The sequence below is a fragment of the Triticum dicoccoides genome, chromosome 3B (genome assembly GCF_002162155.2).
Source record: "Triticum dicoccoides isolate Atlit2015 ecotype Zavitan chromosome 3B, WEW_v2.0, whole genome shotgun sequence".
Lineage (NCBI taxonomy): Eukaryota > Viridiplantae > Streptophyta > Magnoliopsida > Poales > Poaceae > Triticum > Triticum dicoccoides.
Genome location: NC_041385.1, coordinates 694,204,057 through 694,214,309, shown reverse-complemented (window position 1 = coordinate 694,214,309; position 10,253 = coordinate 694,204,057). Strand labels below are relative to the sequence as shown.

Below are 10,253 nucleotides of genomic sequence, written 5' to 3'. Positions count from 1 at the left end.
ATCAATTCCCAACACATGGCCAATAGTGGCAGCTACCTCACATATTCCAAAAAAGTGTCTAAAGCATTCAGGCACCTTTCCAAATTTCACCCACATAGTGTGTAACTTTCCAATTGCTTGTGTGTCATAGGTCCAGCTGTCAATATTTATTATTGCCTTAGTTCCCAACAAATTGAAGTCACCAAAATTATGTAGTTCTATTAGCCTGCTTTTGTTTGGAAATCTCACAAGATAGGCCATGTTTCCCTGCCTTTTGCATCTCCACTGCCAATTCCAGTTAAACATATAGTTGAACCCTTCCAGAAATTGAGTTTCATTTATCGTTGCAGAAACAATCTTGACAATTGCCATAGGATTAGTTTGTTCACTACTCATAACCTCTTTTGAATTCTAGATCAGAAGCACCCCAAGTCCCCTGGCCGCACACCCCACAAACTTGGGTGTTGGTTTCATTTGTTCAACCGGGCACACTCTTCAGTGATATGTGAATTTTTCCCACAGATTATGCAATTAGGCAACTTGCAGTCCCTGGTCAGATGTCTAGGATCTTTGCACTTATTTACACACCACTCTGTAATTCGGTCCACTTTGGCTCTGCTATGCACCATCTCTCTACCAAGTTTTGTTGCTTTGTCCCCAATTGTTCTGCCCTTGTCTACTACCTAGTCTCGAGTCCATCTCTTCCCTCCTGTTAGCGTCTCCTTCTTCCAATGCACCACTCTTTCTCCTATCAGTGTCACCTTCTTTTCCACTTCCATGGGAAGGAGCATTGCCTCCCCCAGACGAACCCCCACTCCCCGTTGAGCAATCTGCGCCAGCAGGGCCCCAAACCACTGTTGTTGTTGAATCAACTATAGAGAGGGGGTTACCACGACAACAACTTCTTTTCCTTGTGGATCTTGATCCTTACGCTCCACCCTGTTTCTTGGTATGGGATCATCATTCCCTCCACCATAGTTCACTACTTCCCTCCGAGAGCCACCTCCTCCATCTGCATGTGGATTGAAACCCAAAACTCCATCTCTAGGCCCAGATCTGTTCTCTCTTCTCTCATTGTATTGGTAATTCTCTCGAGATCTGTCTACTTCCTCCTCTCTTTTTTCTGTATTGGAAATTTTCTCTTCCCCCTCTTTTTTACAATGTGTGTGATGGATGTTGCACATTCATTGGTGATAACCAAGGATTCATGCTTAGAAACGACGACGCCTTCCTCCATTTTGTCAGCTCAGCTGAAGAGCTTAATCCCGAGAAGATGGGAAACTTCAATTGTTGCAGTACTAAGTGTATTTTGTCAAATTCTAGCCAATAGATTAAAAGCGTGTTTGACTGATTGTTCTTTTCAGTTCCAATGAATCTTCCTTTTTCTTTCCGAATCCAAAGTAGGAGCGACATGTGAAAGGCTGCTATGAAGCTTTTCAAGTGCAGTTACCAAGCGCCTTTCTGATTTAAGGAAAAAGTTGCTGATTTTATTTAAATAATTGCTTACAAGTAAGTGAATGAAAAGAATTCTCTTTTTGAAACAAGGCAAAAAACTTGCCATTTCATTGATTAAGGGAGAAAGTTTAGACAGAAACCACAAAGCGGCGAATAAAAGGACTACTCTCGCGGCATTACAACACCCAAATGTTTCGCTCCAGCCAAAGCAACACCTCCTGCTTGATTTTGTTGATGATGACCATGCAAGGGGCCGCCGAGTCACGAAAGACTCTAGCATTGCGCTCCAACCAAACCTGCCAAGAGATGAGCATCGTGAGGGAGGCAAGCGCCTTGGGCGAGCCGAGACGGATTTGTTGGTTACCATTCCACCATTCTCTGACCGAAGCCCTCATCACCCAAGTAGACGTGGTGATGTGATGCATGCCGAGCCATGGGAGGGCGTCATTCCAAATGTGTATGGTGTAGCGGCACTGGAAGAGAAGATGAGCTGCCGTTTATTGGGTTTGCTTGCAAAGAGGGCATAGACCGCAATTAGGCCAACCACGGCGGCTCAAGCGGTCCGAAGTCCAAATCCTATCTTGAAGAACAAGCCAAGCAAAAAACTTGCACCGAGGAGGCGCCCACACCGTCCACACAGAATGGACAAGGTCCGAGGTGGTGAGGCCTTCAAATTGAGCCTTGTAGGCCAAGGATGCAAAATATACCCCATCTTTGATGAACTTCCATATAATAGAGTCTTCGTCGTCATCAAGAGCCACCGTTATTAGTTTGTCCCAAAGGTTAGCAAACTGTTGGATGTGTTCAAGGGAGAGGCCATTTGAGCCGTCAATATTCGCAATCCACCGGTTGTTGGCCATAGCTTGCTAAACCGAGGAGTTTTCCTTGGGAGAGAGATCGTAGAGACTGGGAGCGATGTCCCGAGGGCACAATCCTCCAAAGCCAAGATGAAGTCCAGAACATCGCCGTCCTTCCATTTCCCACGGTGACCGTGGTGGCTGCCGCGAAGAAATGACGGTCGTCTTCCGTGCACGACACGCCCATACCAATCCATGGCTTGGCTCTTATCTTTCCACTCAAATCATAACCATCAAAGTCCCCCCTGTTAGTCGTGCGTTGCACGTGTACACTTACTAGTGTAAGCAATGTATACAATGTTCATTACCAAGAAGGCAGAGCCGCAGAGGTTGTTTCAGCTGACCACATGACAACTTTTGCTTCTGAAATATTGACAAGTCGTTCGCCACATAGCTTTCCCGGTATGCAACTGCGATGAAAATGAGATAGAATCTGGGTGAAGACAATGTATAATACACACTGAATCTGGGTTCGCCACATAGCAGTTTACTTCTGCTGTCCAGATAACAGCTTTTATTACCTACTTAACCGCTGACACTACTCGATCGTGTATATGGTGCTTACGCTCCACGATCCACGTATCTTTCCCCGTATGAGCTAAAAACTGTGAATCTGTGATACAAAATGGCATAAAATCTGCGTGAAGACGTGAAGTCCGCGGCATGCAGTATGTAATGCTACTATTACAGTATCAAGTATCTGTCGTATCCCTATCAAATCTAGTCTTTCCTTATTAGCACCTCGATCTACTCCTGGATGTTGGTAGACGCCGCCGAGCTCTGGTCCGTCTCGGTCACGGCGGAGAAGACTTCCTCCCCAGCCGCCGCAGGTGGCGCCACCGCGATGTTGACGCCGAAAATCCTAAAGACGCCCGGCGCGACCGGCGCTGGCGCCGGCTCGGATCCTCCCGACAATGCCGGCGAGATAATGCCAGGCTGCGCTACTTCCGTGGCGGCTGTTGCGGGCGGGGACAGGGACAGGGACAGCGCGAGCTCATCGGGCCCGTCCGCGGGCGGGGACAGGGACAGCGCGAGCCCGTCGGGCGGGGACGCGCTGGTCGACGTCTCGGGGGACGCCTGGGCGGAGAAGAGCGCTGCCGCGAGCTCTCGCGCCGACACGGGAGCCTCGACGCGGCGCCTCCTCGCGATCACCTTGCCATCGTAGTGCATCCTCATGTGCCCGCCGAGCTGCACGCCCGAGTTGAACACCTTGGAGCAGTGCTTGCACGGGTGCAGCTTCGCCGGCCTGGCACTCGCCAGGCACGGGTTCAGCCCCGCGGCCGCTGCCGCCGCGGCGGCCTCGTTGTTCTTTCTCATCTTGTGGGCGGCCATGTGGCCGCCGAGCCCCTGGTGCGAGTCGAATCGCTGGTAGCACCCTTCCTCCTTGCAGACCCACCGGCCTTGCTCGTCCCGTGAAGTCGGCGACGGCGCCGCGCGCCGAACGTGACGCGCGACGGCCTGAGGGGGCGAGGCGAAGAGTTGCGGAGGCGCCGCCCCTGCGAGGTGGCCTTGGGCGAGGGCTGGCTGAGGTTGGGCGACGACGGCCTGAGGCGCGGTGGGCTGGTGCCCGGCGCCGCATTGCGGTGAACAGGATGGGTGCACGGCGACCTGGTTGGGAGGATTGTCCGCTGCAAGAACGATGGCCGTGGATGGAGGATTCGGCTCGGCGCTGCTGGTGCTGCTCGCGAACGCGATGGGCGTGGCGTCGATCACGGGCTCCGCGACCGCAGTAGTCATGGACGCGGAGTCGCCCACTCCTTCCTCCTCCTCCTCCTGAGGGTAAACGGACCTGCCACCGACGTAGCCCCGCTTGCCGGTGACGGCCCATCCACCGCTGACGACGATTCCCTGGCGGCCGCCGCCGTGCGGATGGTGGACGCGCATGTGGCCGTGCACCGCCCTGCCGCTCGCGAACTCCCTTCGGCAGATGGGGCAGGGGAAGCCCGGCTCCCGCGCCAGGCCCTCGTCGTCGGCGTCCATGTCGCTGACGGTGCCGTCCGAGTCGCGCTCGCGCGAGGGCGTGGGCGACGGCAGGGCGTCCCCGTCGAGGATGTCCTCGAGGCGGCGCACCTTGATCTCCGGGCGGCCGCCGCCGTCGTCGTCCGCGACGAACTCGCCCTCCTCGAGGTCGGGGCGGGGCCGGCGGCGGCGGCCGGGGCGGGCTTGATCGGCCAGATCGGTCCCCATCGATCAATCGAGCGAGCGCGGACGAGCCTTAGCGGCGGCGCAGGCGCGGTCGCTTGCTAGGGTTTTGGTTGCGGCGGCCGGTGTGGGTGAGGGGATGGGGAGGGGCGGAGATCGATCGATCTGATCGCGCTCCGCTTCGCGGGAGTCGAGTCGGCTGGCGTTGCGTTTGCTTGTGTTGTGGGTGGGCAGGACGGCAGTGGGCTGTGCGTTTATATGGCGCGGGACGGGAGCGAGCGACGCCGTGCGCGCGCTGGAGTGCGTGTGGACTGGACCCACAGAGCGAACAGGGGTCGTCCGACGACTGCGGAAACAGCATCCGGGCGTCGGTTGGGATTTCGCCGTATCTCAGGTTTCTTTCTGTTTCTGCGCGCGGCGATTGCTTGGGAAAGGAGGCAAGTGGTGCCAGTGCATACGGGTAGGAAATCTCCGGTGATGATCGTTTGACATTCTATCTCTAGCGGATCATGCTCCTCTAGCGTTGCTGCGTTTTTTTTCTTTCCTTTTTGCGGGAAATTCAGGCAGCACACAGGAAACATCCTAAAACAAGAACCGATCCAGCCTCCGGACGCCCACAGAGCTCAGGGAGATCCGCCCGTCCGTTTCGTTTGTTTGATGCGATCCGGACTATCGGATCAAGCCACGGGAGAGAGCCCCAGCCGTTGGATCGAACCCTAGGCACTCTAGGAATGAATAGTTTCCTCTCCTTCATGCCACCACACGTAATTCCCTTGCCCTACTGAGGGCATTTTCGTCATTTCACGCATAGACGTATAAAAGGCAGTGGCTCCCATAGAGAAAACCTAGCCTTGCTCCTCCCGCACTCGCGCCGCCCCTCTCCTCTTCCTCCCGCCTCACCTCTCTCTCTCCCCTTCGAAACCCTAGCCTCCCCCTCATGCCCACTCCTTTCTTCCCCAACCCCTCCCACGAAAACCCTAGCCGCCTTTTCAGCCCGCGCCACGGTCGCCTTCAATGGCCTGCCACTCGCGCCGCCGCTTCCCTGTCAAGCTCGCGCGTCACGCCTCGGGAGAAGAGGAAGCCCACGCCGCTGTTCCCGACGGAGCGCGCCGTCGCGCCTTCGACGAAAGGAGGCCAGACGGATCGCGCCGCCGCCGCCGCCACTCATTCGCGCCTCCTCCCCACCGGATCGCGACCGACCCTTCCTTGTGCCAGCCCCTCGTGGCCATGAAGGGTGGCCGAGCCACCGGGAGTGGCGGCGGTGGCCTGCTGCGGCTCCCTCTTCTTCCTCGTCGGCGGTGGCCTACACTTAATGATTCTAAGTTTCTAACATAAAATAAAAGTATTACACTGTCAGACGAAAAAATTCAGAACCTCGGTAGTTGTCGATGAGTCGAACCCAGTTACTTCAGATTTTAGAATTACATTTCTACACCTAATCTCTGGGAGAAGTCAACGTAGTACATACATATTACTAAGGTCCTTCTTGAATATGCAGCAAACAAATAGTTCAGACATGCTCGACATTGTTGTAGACTACATCAAAGTACTGAGGACCAAATTGAGGTATCCTCCACAGAGATACAACCGTGTTACATAGCACACACTTCCAGTAGGCCTTGCTAACAATATCATTTTGCACTGCATGTTAACATGTTTTCTTAATTTTGTACACAAGTATAAACTGACTAGGTAACGTCATATTTATTACTAGAATGAAAGGGAGTAACTTATTCATCTTTAAATGGAATCATGCAGAAACTAAAACAGGACCAAGGAAACTGCTCCTGCTCAGCCGATCAGAAGTGCTGACGCCCCAGAACTAGATATGCGAGGTTATGTTTGCACCAGTGTGATTAGCAAGACCAAGTCTTGCTCATGAGATAAGTTGTAAATGTCCTTCGCATCGCGTTTCAAGTAGTCTACATGCTCATCTTCTCCTTCCTTGGTTGTACTATGGTTTAGCTTCAATGGCTTCAAGACTAGGAGGTGACAAGTAGAATGTTGTAATTTAAGTATTAAGGCATTACCAATCTTTCATTTCAATGCAAGTTGGATTGCTTCTGCTTATCATCATTTTGCCTGGTAAAATTATTGTAGGGATCCTCTGCCTTGAGTCCATTTCTGGCTATCAAAGTTCATTTTTCTGGATTGCTAGACTTAGCACGAAGTGATATGTCCTGGCACAAAATATGTACCTCCTGCCTACTCCCCCAAAACAAATTTGGACCCAATGAGTTCTTCCAAATTTTCAACCATAAAACATTCATGTTAACCTTATTCGCCAATTCACTTGTAAGTTGATCTCTCCAGGTTGCAGGCACACATTATAACCAGGTTACTCTCAGTGCCTCCTTTTGTTAATAGGTAGCTATATGCAAGGTACCTATGTAAAATTTCTTGATCATTTTGATATTTGGGCTCAAGATTTCTAATTTTTCTTTGTGATCATGGTTTCTACTTTCTAGATATATTTGCACTCGTTGGCAGTACTAAAGACAGTTTGCGAAAGTCAAGTGTGTTAAATCATAAAGATTAGACCAATGGATATCAGAAAAAAAGAGTTCGGCCAGGTATTTCATCATCTTGTGTTACACTATCATGTGTGTTCACCTCTATGGTGTATATTCACTTTACATTCGTCCACGATGAAACTCCATAGATATTTGGTATGCACATATCTGTAACTGCAAACCAATTTGTTTCCTACAACCTCTCTTTGCATTACAACTTCAAAATAGATAGGATGTGTTATGATTACAATTAGGATTTAGTATTGACTGAGTGGGTACGGCAAATGCGACAACAATGAGTAGTATCACCCTTTTTGGCTTTTTATGTCATGTTGATTACATATGATCATTACATTCTCTGGCAGGAGACCTTGCACCAGGCATGCCACCCAACCTAGCGAGCCTTGCGACTGCCAAAATCTATTTGTCTTTGTCCTTAGCCAGACCTGCTTTCTTAACTGGTATTAACTTGCATAGTAGTTTTGTTTAGCTTGTAGTTTTAGCTTCCTCCAATATTTGCTCTGATTAGGTTAGTTTCTAACAAATATATAGATGTGCTTATATTATGTGTATTTTCTTTGGCCAAAATTTGGAGGAAGAAATCATCTTTCTGATAAACTGTTTCTTGCGCAGTCACAGTGCTTAAAAATATTGTTCTTGATATATAGTATGTAGGCCCATGATTCATTTGGTTCAACATATAGCCCTCTGTTTCATCTGCAGAACAATCACAATCTACTTGCTCACTGAACCCTCTGTTGCTTTATGTGTGCAACCATTTATTTTAGGTGATGCTTCATGCCTCATATGATAAATTGCCGAGACAACCAACATATAACCGGTAGGTTTGTGTTTCCTGGTCTTACCTTGATCTTCTGAATATATATATTGCTTGTCCCTATTTGGCTAATGATGTGCATGGTCATTCCATTCATATGTTTTATGAGTTGCCTTCCGCTTCTCGCTGGCCTTTTCTATTCACTACTCAAAAAAGTGGAGCACTATGTAGCCATTTCATTCCAATTTTTTTGCCACCTCCGTTGTTCGCACTACTAAAATATTTTAGACTTTATGGGCCTTCAGACTGTCATGGCTGCAACTGTAATTTTCATTGTTAGTAAAATTACTTATACTATTGAAATATTTTGGTTCTCTATAGATATCAACTCTCATTGTGTGACTGAATTAGACTCTTGGCATGAACTACCATATTGTGGTTCTGTACTAAAATAAAATCTACTCTAATCTAAGCTCTAAGACTATATGAACTACCATATTTTCTCATTTGTTGGCTACAGTAAAAAAATAGGGGGGGGGGTATGGTCTAACAATGCTACCTTTTATTTGCAGTACTATTGTTGGGCCAATTGATGATAGGTGTACATTAATATGTTTCAAAAAAAAGATCCATGATGTGGAACATAGTGCAATGGTGAGATCCACTTATTTATGATGGTGAGTAATTAGCCTGGCATGTGGAGTTGTACTAATAATCTATGAGAAGGTTGGTGCATGAATTATATTCTCACTGTAAATACACTGAGTTATTTTGCTAACATGATATGTCTATCGGTAGGACCTCACATCACAACACCCGAGCAAGTCTAGCAAGGCTTGCTCACCATGGCCTACCGCGCCGGACCGACGGGGTGAGCACGTGATCATCATTAGTAGGTCCTTCGTCACAACACCCTAGCAAGCGAGATGTTCAGACAGAGATATATGATACACCACTATCAACATATGTCATAGACAAACAATATATATCGTTCTCTTCACAAGCACAAGACTTGATTTTGGTAAATTGTGTTACCATTTCTGTGACATTAACATTTGGAATGACATGCCATCTAAATCCTCTATAATAACTGAACCATTACTATTACAAGCAACCTCCTACATCTTCCTTTCAAGAATTCAGATGATGCTTTAGTTGTTTATATACATATGCCATCTCTTATGTCTGAAATATGTGTTGTAATTTCAGGTTGGCTGGTACCTGGCAGTCTGCACTTCCTCTCTACTTGTGACGCCCCATCATGTTGGTTTACATTTGGAGCCAAAATGCTGCTGAGCATTTGGTGTGACTGATTGCACTGTCCATTTGATGTTTTCTAGACATATGCTATGCATTGGACACAATTATGTTATCTGTAAAGGCAATTTCCTGCCTTTATGCATTAAATCGATTCATTCTCGACAACTATTCTCACAACAATATGTACTTTGTTTACAGGTTTGGACCATGGGTTGAGCCAGGCACCATGTGCCGAAGGCCTGTTTCCTATCTTCTATGTTTTTTTGTATGTGGCATCAGTATTGATTCAATAGTTTCGATGTTTCTGTACAATGTTGGAAATAGATGGGTAGCACTGTCCCTATAAATTCTTCTTTTCTTTTTTGTCCAAACTTGAACAAAAAAGAAATTACGGAAGATGTTTTATTGCCCCATTGTATTATTATTGGTTTCCCACAGAGTAGGTTCATGTACGCTTCTTTGCTAATGTAAGGCTAAAAATAACCATGGTTTTCTGGAAATTAGAAACTACTATACCATTTTTTTGTGAATCTGGAACAACCTTATTCATTATTCACAATTGCATGTATTGGCTATTAAGGTGTCTCATTAGCTGAATGTTGATGCACTCTATAAATAAGTAGATGGTAATTTTCTTAAACAACCATGTTTCCTTATTATGAAGAAGCTGTGCACATTTAGAGAATTCCATGAGTGGAGGAACTTGCCCAATTCTTGGCAAAGGGAAGTTGAAGATTCTCTGGCAGATAATGTATTGGTCGACATATACTTTTGCCCTTCTTGATCTATTTCTGTTGGCTCCATGAGAAGTACCACATTTTGTTTCTACATTGGCTTTGATTAATTCTTTCTTTATTTCCCAAATAAAATTTATTTACATGTAGTTTGCTGCTGGTATAATTGTATAACCATGGTGATGTATGACATTTGTACTTCTTGGTCCTAAGAGTTATTGTGGATGCAAACCTTTTGGAAATTATAGTATTATTCATAGGCTGGCAAAACGCACTGAAATTGATTCTGCCTTATAATCTCATGCCTACATCGAGCATCACTATAGCTTGCTCCTTCACAATTGAATGTTTTTTAAATTTATTGTTATCTTGTGTGAATGCATATGCTAAACCTGAATTCCTACTAACTTAGCATTACCTGGTTGACCAAAACATTGGGACCGGCACCCTCGCACCAAGGTGGGATCCCGATCTAGTTTTTTAGAAATTCGCCCGGCTTTAAATTGAGATTTGTTTTGTTTTTTGTGGCGAAAAG

At 47.5% G+C, this 10,253-nt stretch overlaps 1 long non-coding RNA gene across 2 annotated transcripts; it reads left to right on the top strand.

The window, feature by feature from the left end:
- Positions 1–5,801: 5,801 nt before the first annotated feature.
- Positions 5,802–9,461, top strand: LOC119281870. 2 transcript variants are annotated; one of them, XR_005138570.1, is made up of 5 exons: positions 5,802–7,006; positions 7,735–7,787; positions 8,297–8,401; positions 8,523–8,745; positions 8,934–9,461. It is a non-coding gene; the product is annotated as an uncharacterized LOC119281870 (long non-coding RNA). The 2 variants fall into 2 exon arrangements; XR_005138569.1 differs by having other exon boundaries at positions 8,297–8,450.
- Positions 9,462–10,253: the final 792 nt, after the last annotated feature.